Below are 10437 nucleotides of genomic sequence, written 5' to 3'. Positions count from 1 at the left end.
CCTCAAAGTTGCCATTTTCTCGCTCTCCTTCCCTGCTGTGAATCTGTGGTTTCTGCTGGGGCCCAGCTTGTAGGTAAAAAGGGTGAGTGTGGAGGGGCTGAAGATCCTCAAAGCCTTGGCTGAATCACTCAGAAACTAAAACCACCATTGTCAGCTTCTAGATTGGGCGGACGGGGGGGTGATTTCTGGAGAAAGCCGAGTTCAAGGCAGTTCTCGCAGACTTCAGCGCATAAACCACAGTTCAAGTGGAAAAAAGGGGGGAAAAAAACCTCTTTTAAATTATGGGCTGACGAGAGCTTCACAAAAGGAATCTCATTTGTTGGTTTCTTTTTTTTTTTTTTTTTTTTCTTTTTAAGTACCATTCAATCATTCCACTCACTGGAAAGACCTTAAATTGAATCTCGGCCCTAGCAAATGCATTACTTATTGCTGAATTGATGTCACTGCCAAAGAATTTTCTCTGGGCTTAAGCTGTCTGCAGCAACACGCCAGCGGCACGTTCGAGACATTTCCCCTCTTTGTGAAGAAAAATTCCTTGTGCTGGTTCTTCGCTTTTCCCCCTTTCGCCCCATTTTTATTTAATTTAATTATTTTATTGTTTGGGATGCGCCACTGGAGCTGAGCGGGCGAATGAAGCAGCAGTTGGCTCCGGGTTCCTGCGGTCCACGCGACACGTTTGCACATCCCACCTGGGCTTCGCCTATAGCATCATGACATCACGCATTGCTATATCATCACCTGCAATATATTTCGGGGCCGTTAGATGTCCCCGTGTGCTGCGATAGGAGCTGGGATGGCATCACACCCGGTGACAAACGGGGATAAAGCTGGGACTAGAGCGCAGCACGAGCCCATCTGGCTGCGTCCCTGACTCTTTTCTGGACCAGAAGGCCATAAACTCACTTAACATATAAAATAAAACCTTCATGGGGGGCGGGGGTGGGGGGCAACAACCCCGCAACATATAAAACATATAATATATATGTGCATGGGAGAGCCAGCACTTTGTGCAGACTGATATTTTTAAAGGCTTTGGTTTAAAGCATCCTCAGCTTGGTTTGTACTTCAGTCGAATTTAAGCATCATCATTATTTAACAGGCCCAAATCTTAATTTCACTTTTTCTCGCTGCAGCTTTTTCCTGCCTTCCCACTCTGGTACCCAAACCACAGCAGTGTCCTTTGCCTTTATCTTCCCCCAACTTTATTTTCTGCCAAAAGGCAGCAAAAAGGTAGCCAGGACTATTCACTACCAGTTTTTCCTTAGCCCTTGAGACTCCTTACCTGCTTTTCTTCTCACCAAAGCTTTCAAATCAGGACTTGTCCAGATTTCCGCACATATTATTTGTTTCTGTGGCTGTAATGACTTTGCTTTTCCCCTTTTTGCACAAGGTGAGCAGAGAGCAGCTTTTTACCAGTCTCTTGGGCAACAGCTTTGTCCAGGTTTCATTAAAAAACTAGAAATTGGTGGCAGAAACCACCTCTCCACCAGGTTTTTTCAGCTCCCTGGCAGTAGAGCTGACCCTGTTAGGAAGAGAAACCCGGTGCTGACTCATATTTTAATAGGAAGGGTTTCACCTGAAGGTACTTGGAAACACCAAGGTCTCTCTCGCAGTTGTGCAAAAAAACATAATGGAAAGTATGTCCTAGTGAAATCAGGAGGATTTATGATCACACTGGCATGTAAGCACCTGATATCAGGCCCTGGATTCATATTTTAAGTATCACGCTGAATATTGGAAATGTGCTGAACCATTTCTACAGCACCCCGGGCTCATTTTACGGGTGCATCGCCTGGAGCCAGATCAATAAAAACGTGCAGAAAAGGGCTCTCAATCTACTTTTGGGAACACTGCTGAAAGCCGGGGCTTTGCAAACCTTTCTTCACGTCTCTGAAGAGGACAAATGCAGCTAGCCAGCATTTTTGCCAACCCTTTCCCTCCCATCCTATTTCACAACCCCTCTGCCTCCCTCCTATCGTCCTCCCTCCCTGCACGTACCATTGCTGATGTCTTCCCGACCAGATGCACACCTGCAGGAAAAGTTGGCATCTTCTCTTTCCAAGCTGTCACGGAGTCAAATAGTTTATGAGCCTATTGATGACAGATAAATTAATTGCAGAAAATATGAATGACTTAATATTTTGTGTGCTAATATATTTTTTTTTCCCTTTCTTTTAAACCCACGTCACTGTATAAGATATATCTCAGGCTATTTGGGTCGTGTTCAGATTCCCATGGCTCACTATCTTCTTAAGGTGGCAGAAGATACCTTGTGGCTTGTGAGCACCTAAATTTGGTGTTTTAAGCGTGCAACACAACTTTTCTGGAAAGGTGCTTGACGAACTTAGCCCAGCCTGGACTAAGGATGGAAATAGCAGGGACTTTGGGAGATTTTCGCTGTGAAAATCCACAGCTTTTGTGGGTCATCCCCCTGCGACAGGCTCTTGTGACAGGTGACCTGAGTGTGGAATTGCTGCATGACTGGATCTTTCGTCCAAGCCATGGAGAGTTGTGGGGATTTGTCAGGTTTTGGTTCATCCCCCACCATTGGGCAACTGTTTTCAGACTCACGAGGAGCCCAAATCACGTACGCAGATGACCTGGATTGGATGTCGTAAGGCCAGGTCGCATCTGGCCACAGATGCCCTGTCACTTATGCACATAATTGGTGACTAACCCATTACTATTCCGATAGAGATCTCTAGTCAGTATACTAGATCATCACCTGATATTGATCCGGCAAGCCTCAATTATCTGCTTAGATTTAAATGAATTTCAGTTTGTGGATTGGGGACAATTGTCTGTCTGTTTTAGGCAACAGAATAAGCAGCAGGATTGACGAGCAGTGTAGAAAACATGACATCTAAAGGAAGCCTGGGTAAGACAGGGTTTATTGCTCTAAATTTGCCATAGATTTTTTGCTCGGCGTGGTAATGCACCAGGAGCAAATCCCACAATTTTGTTGCTATGGCTGTTACTCAGGTCCACGCTTTTCCAGGGGAATAATTATTAAAATGAGAAGGAGCAGGTTCCTCCTCACTTGCTATTCAGCCTGTAGGATGTCAACAAAAAACAAGTCCCAAGTGGCAGAGGCCAAAACACAAGCCAAGCAAAGTCCCTGCCCCACTTCCAAGGAGAACAATTTGTTGTGGTAGATACCGACTGACCTCAGAGATGTTCGTTTTCATTCATGCTGGGATCATCTGGGGGAAAATCTGAGTTCCTGCCTCTAGACCCATTCCACCTTAATGTAAAATAAAGAAAGAAAAGCTTTGAAATCGGACGAGAATGAAGCCAGTGGAAGAGAATCTGGAGAACCGTGCTGTAGAAGACACCCTCGCTATAAAAAGTGACTTTTGATAATTGCTGGAAAAGTGCCGGAGTGTATTTTAGGAGAGAGGGGGAAAAAAAATTAATCTGTGACCTAATGTTTTTGGAACCCATCCACCAACCTGGGTGCCCTGTGGCTGTTTAATATTTTTATCTGCCTCTCCAACAGGCATTTCACAATCTGGATTGTTTTGTGTACAAGGCAGAACGAGCGAGGCTGAGCCCTTTCAAGGGCCCTTTTCTGGTCTCTGCCTTGAATGGCTTTTATGCGGGCAACGAGCAGATAACACCTCTACAGCCAGTTCATCATCAGCTGTAACAACCTGGAGACCTCATTAGAGCGGAGCCATGAAGAAGGAGGATAATTAAATTGAGATACAGTTAGACAGATGCTCTGTGGTTTTACTGCTACTACTCTAACTGCTGCTATTGTAAAACAGCAATAAAAGAAGAAAAATTCCAAAGGCAAAGCATGAGTAATTGCAGTTATTTTCGCCAGCGTATGTCACTTCTGCTAGGTTTTAATATATAAATATATCAGGGATAATTCTATGAAGTCCGTGTCTCGGTGAAGTCTCCTAGACCCGTTTTCCCATGGGGGGTGATGCTGTGATCTCTCGGCTCCTACCGGGAAATGCTGCTGTCTCTGCGCGGTACGCGGTGCGGGATCGTGATCCGAGTCTCCTGAGGACACAAAACGAAGCAGGATTAGTAAAATTAGCAGTAAGGTGTAAGGGGGAAGAGATAATTAACCACTGGATCAAGAGTTCACGTAGTGAGAGGTATCTTTCCAGTTTTCCAGACAAGCCTTCTCTTCAAATGTGGTGTTATAAATAAACCCAAAGTTATTGGCTTAATGTAGGAATTCATATGTTTTCTTACTGGACTGGGCTTAGCAAGAAGCCGCTCCGGGTGGTGATTACATCTGCTTCTGGCTGTAAAATCTGCCTCTATTAATCACTTACAGCACACTGGATGGCAAAGGCATCTGCAGTTTGCAGAGGTTGCTGCACTTCAAAAAAAAATAATCTGTGTGCTTTTGCTTTCAAAACTTTAGACTTGTCTGACTTCCTTTGGCCGAGAAACGTGCGTTTGGTGCACGGTGCTGACAAGAAGCATTTTTAAAGTCTGGTGCTGGAGCTGCCCATGGGTACACTGGGACCATCCATGGGGACACTTCAGGACCTGATCTCTAGACATCTGGGAGAGTTCAGCCCAGACATGTGCGGAAATAATTTGGAGCGTGAATCTTTACCTGGTAACCTCCCAGCCTCCCCCGTCACACCCTTTCGGCTCAGACTTTAAGCCGTGCCACGCAAGTCCACATTTTCCATTTGATTTTACAGCCCGGGGGGCTGCTTGGGGAAGATTGGCTGGTGGGGATGTTTGCAGAGTACGAATAAAAGGGAAAGAACTTGCTCCGGAAAAAAATGCAATGGCAACGACGGCTCCCGCCGAAGCCTTCATCAGACACAATTAAACAAAGCTTCGTATTAGGAAAATGCTTGTACTTGCTGGCTCCCCAAGGCTGAACTGGCTCATTTCCCCATCAGTTAACTCTTTCGGGCACAATCTGTGCACAACCAACCATCGAATCCCCCCCAGCAAAGCAAAGTGAGCTGGCTCGGTCTGCCGGTCTCCCGTACAAAATGGGAGCAACAGCACAAGTAAATGCAAGACCACGGGAGCCTGAAATGGCAGCTTTTGTGCCAATTGTCAGCTCTGTGACACCACTAAAGCAACAGCAGTGATGGTTTCAGCCACCACCAGTGACTGAGACGTAAAGGACACAACACCCCAAAAGTCTGACTCCCTGCAGTCCAAAGAAAGCAGCCGGGGCATGAACTATTAGGTGCAAAAGTCACATTTTTCCAGTGTACTGGCTATTAGAGTTTTTCTCTGCAGTTCCACGTTTTTTTCCCATTAAAAGGGGGCAGCAGCTCATTGCTGCAGCAATCTGTTCTCTCACCCATGTGCTCGAGGGGAAAGCAAGAGCTTAAGGTAAAGCATCGCTGTTGTGGGAGAGGCAGGAGCACTCGGGGATGGTTTATGAGATCCGTGTGCTCTCCTGGTGAAGGGGATGCTCAGCACCTCCACACAGCTGAGAGGAGAAATAAACGGGGAAAAAAACCCCACGTCTCAAAGTCACCCTGCAGCAAACACCCGAGAGTTGTCAGAGATATGGCTGAGAAGCTTTAAGGGCTTCGCGTTTTTCTCACCAACCTGCAAAATTTGGGGCTGAAAGGGCGAAGGTTGGAGGATGCGCAAGACCGCAAGGATGAGGCATTTAGAAAAGGAGCAGGGACCAGAGATTCTTTGGGGAGCAGCGTAGCCCCGAAGCATCAAAAGGAGTGGACAGGCAGTGAGAACAAGCCCTTTTCCCTCCTGTAAAACACCACTTTATGGTAACTGTGCTTGTTGTTAAGTAAATATTACCTTTCTGCCAGTGTTCTGGCCGGTGATGGGTCTGGGGGCGTGCACAGGGTTGCTGTGGTGTAGGACCAGGGCTAAGGGGGAGAGAATTAAGCAGCAGCGAGCTGCAGATGTGAAGCTCAAATAAGCCCCTTGCCTTTCACCTGAGCCTGCATGTAGCACGTCCAAGATTTTTCTGCTTCATACTCATCAGGTGCTTCTGTGGAGCTTGTGGATGAACTACAGCCCCTTTCGTGTTCATCGCTGAATTTTTAGCACATCTCAGAGGTGGCGGCACTGCACGGCGATAGAAAAAATGGGGAAAACTTCCCTGTTCAGCAGTGCCACCGACTGACTGTGTGGTCCAGGGCAAACCGTGTAACCTCTGGGTGACACTATTTACCAGTCGGCACACCGATGAGCGCAGCATTTACCTCATCAGGGGTTGAGAGGCTTAATTATTCCCAGACGGATGGATGCTGCATAAGCACAAAGTGTTACGATGACTAAATCTTCCTGGAGGTGCCTCGAATATCTCTGATTAGTTTGTTTATCCCCCAGATTCCGTACCATGGGCATGACAAAGATTACAAGGAACGTGTTTAAGCAGGGGCACCAACGCCGTGCCAGATACCTCCGGGTCAGAGGGAAACAGATGATGGAAAACCAATTAATTTTTTTTTTTTTTACAGCAAGAGAAATAGCTACAGGATTAAGAAACATTAATTATTTATTGAACTGCTGCCTTTGCAGAAAAAAAGAGTTTATACATATCTACATCTATACGTATAAAATGATCAGTCATTGTATACAACAGGATAATAACTTGGGTAATCTGAGCTCCTGTTTTGATACTGCTCTTTTCTCAGAGGTCAATTAAATTAATAAGAGCGAAAATACTTAGGAGCCTCAGTAAGAAACAAAATACCACAGTAATGTCAGGGGTTTGAGCTGCATAGAGGCCTGGTTCTGGTCTCCCTGATGTGAATTGCTGCACTTCTGTGTGTCTGAGTAAAGTGAATTTATTTTAGCTGTGGATCTGCCCTGAGATGCAGGGGAGCATCATGAGTGACGGGGAAGAGCTACGGTAGCTCAACAAGATCCCGTAAATCAGCTGCAACGCACACACTGGCCGTGTGCATCTCTATCCCAGCGATGGGACGCAAATGCAGGATTAAATGTAACTGCTGAAGCCACCTTCTTGCTGGCAATGTGCTAAACCTCGGTAATTCAGCACTGCAAAAACCTCATCACCACTGATTCCTGCCTGGATGTACCTTGAGACACCGCTGGTGTCTCGTACAGAGCGGTGCTGAGGAAACTCTGCTCAGGTTCTCGGCAGATACAATGTCTGCAAGGTGCATTTTTAATGGGCTTTGATCGTGAGAAACTTGTATTTGGCTCAAATGTTATGATATGCACCTGACTTCCCTTACACACACACAAACACTTCACTGGCATTCAAAACAAGGACACGCAGACAAAACAACTATTTCCCGTTTTGCCTGGAAAGTAGAAAAAAAATAAATAAACAATTTCGAACAAGCTGGAAAGTGAGTTGCTGTGGCTGAATGAGTCTTTAGCTGGACTTGCAGAGGACACCAAGGCTCTGGCTGCAGGAGCAGAGGGACCTTCTGGTCCTTTGCAGGTCCTGAGCTTACAGCCTTTGCCTGGGAACAAGGTCCAGGGTTGAGTCCTGCCTAAGTATCTGGGACAGGATTAGCTGTGCAAAGCAGATGCTTTGGGACGATGTCCTTGCCTGGTATACCTAGGTGCAATCCTCGAAATGCAAACCCAAAGGGATGCAAGAAGTGGAATATTGTTTGACGCGGCTCCAGATTGCAGTTTGTGCGTGTGCCCAGGGACCCTCCAAACTCCGTCCCTGGTGGAACTTTTCCCGTGAACGTCCCCACCCGGAGGGGACCGAGCAGCACAGCCAAGCCGGGGCCGTCACGGCAGCGACCGGGAGCAAGAGAGAAGAGAACAACAAGTCCGTACAGGCCTCCTGTGAGTGCACCCAGGCACATTTCATCGGCAGAGGGGCCCTCTTGGGCTATGTGGCAAGAGTTCTTCTCTCCAGCTGGCTGCTGGATTCGGAGGCTTTTCCCCACCAGAGCTACTCCCAGAAAGGGATGGAAATGATGCCGCAATGAGAAATCGTGGCTACGACCCTTAAAGCTGGGCCTGGGCTTAACCCTTGGGTCTAAACAGGTGCTGAACTTGTGCAAAGGGATGTCTTGCAACTGTTATTTCTAATGCAAGAGAAGAAAAATGTCAGATTTCCTTGCTCAGGCACCCAGTGGAGCCACTTCAGCAAGCTCAGTGCTTGAAAGAGCTCAGGTCTGTACTGAGACCTATTTGTTACGTTTTCAACTCAAATCCCACCCTCTGCATCTTCGCTTGCTTGCCAACCTCAGCCCTGACCACATTCCCGACCACGGGCAGAAAAACTCTGTTTGCTGCTCTTTTGCTGCCTAAAAGGGCTTAATCCATCCTCCCATCAATCCCGATTATTTTTGGCACATTGGTAGTTTTAGCAGGGTCATTTAATCCAAAAGCAATGCAACCATTTGTGCGGTTATGTCAGCAATTATCGATAGGGAACAGCAGCGATTATAAACCAGGCACGATAATTATGCACTAACTTGGGAACAAACTTGGCTCCTGGATTTTATTCCCCATCCTGCCGCTCACTTTGGGCTTTTTGGAAATCGGGTAATTTTGGCGTGGTGTCTCTGACCACAGGAGCTCAGGGTTTCTTTCCACTCCAAACGGGATGTGCAAAAGCCAAGGAAATGCCCTGAAACTCTTAATTTGGTTTTTTTTTTTGGAGATGGTTTGATTTGAGCTCAGTTCAAGTTTGGGGCTAAGATGCCAGGAGGGGTGGAAGGGGGAGAAGATAAAACAGGAGGAATTTCTTATGGCTTTTCTCCATGAGTCTTCCTATCTCTGTCTTAATTTTCCCAGCAACCGTGCAGAAACAGAGGTTTTTGTATGAGGTTTTTATCATAATCCCTGCAAGACTCTTTTTTGGGGGAAAAAGGAGCGACCAGGAGGAGGCTGCGTCCTATGAGAACAAGGAAATAAATGTCAAGATATTTCTCCTCCCCAGCAAGAAGGATTCATTTCCTAGATTTCGCCTGCAGGGAAAAGCGAGTCTGTCAGAGCGGTCCCGGTCTTGAGGCAGCGGCACAGTCCTGGAGCTTCCAAGGAAAAAGCAAGAGACAAAAGTTTGATTCATAAAAGCTTGGGGAAGGAGCGGCAGGGGGGCACGGGAGGAGAGTATAATAATAATAATAATAATAATAATAAAAATGCCTGGGGGTGATTTCATAACATTAATAGGTAATGTAGTCAATTATGTAGGCTTATTTTATTTCAGCAAAGTGCAGGTGGTGAGCTACATCTCATCGCAGGTGCTTTTCCAATTAGCTGTACGTATTCTAGGTGAATAAATGGCCAAGCGCCAAACCTCCGTGCCACTAGCAACAGACTAATCCAAACTAATCCAGAGGACTCATCTTGCTTCATGTTAAAGCAACCAGAGTCTATTTTATTTATTATCTCCTGAAAGATCTCTCCTCCTCTTGGAAAAACAAGGAGGACTGTTTCACATCGGGGGCCATAAATACACTTCATTCGGCGTTTGGTAAGGGCAAGAAGACTCTATCGCTGCTTAAATTCAAATGCTTATTACCATTATGTAATAGCAGATGAATATCCTGCTCTGCATTTGCTAAATGTTTTCTTTTAATAATCAACTCATACCCACATAATGGGCCGGCTTATGCAATCGGCTGCCTTGTGAGCTCTTCAGGGAGACATCTGTTTTTCAGCAGGGTTAATTACCAGCATCGGATCATTAAAATGTATTTATTTACTTTTGTTATTACAACTGGGCGAGCCCTATTGCTTAGGAAAGTGGCAGGCTGATAAGAACACCTCGTGTGGGCATGGCATAGGCAGGAATTATAGAATTAGGCGAGAGAGCCCCACACACACATACCTGCATCGACCAGGCGCTTGGGTTTTAATGTAAAGCCTGGCTCCTCCTAAAGCGCCTGCTGGTGATGCAGGTACAGAAAAATGTGGGGCTACCATCTCTGGTGACTTAATTGTTCATTTTAAGCTCAACCCAAGACCTCATTTCCAGAAACAGGGATGTTCAGCCTTGTAGGATGGATTTTGTGGGGCATCATCACTAACCTCGTGACCAGATGCTGGGAATCCTCACAACGGCACAGCGATGCTGAGGGCTCAGCAGCTCCGTGGTCATTTGACCTCAAAGGGTCCAAAAAATGCTCAGTTTTGACGTGACACAGGGAACTTTACGAGCCACCCACATCTCTGGGTATTCTTTGCCAGACCTATGGTGTTCCTTAGCAAAATCGCTGGGGAAAGGATGTTTTTCTTCCCAATTTTCCAAAGGGAATGACTTACCCTGTGATGAAGAAAGATGCTGATAGAGGCTCTCAGAGATCCTTAGGTCCCTAATTCCCACTAATTTCACAGCTCAGCCCCTTACACTGCAGACTTGTGCTATGTTGCTCACCAAAACCCCTTAAATCCTCTTTCTTTTGGGGTTTAACCAGCAGATCCCCAGTGACTCTACCCAGCTGCGCCCAACTTGCTGTGGATGCTTCTGGAAGCCCCATCGCTTCTTGGGAAACCCAAGAAGTTAAAAAAAAAAAAAAT

Source organism: Caloenas nicobarica, chromosome 26 (genome assembly GCF_036013445.1).
Source record: "Caloenas nicobarica isolate bCalNic1 chromosome 26, bCalNic1.hap1, whole genome shotgun sequence".
In the NCBI taxonomy this organism is placed as follows: domain Eukaryota; kingdom Metazoa; phylum Chordata; class Aves; order Columbiformes; family Columbidae; genus Caloenas; species Caloenas nicobarica.
This window is presented reverse-complemented; position numbering follows the sequence as displayed.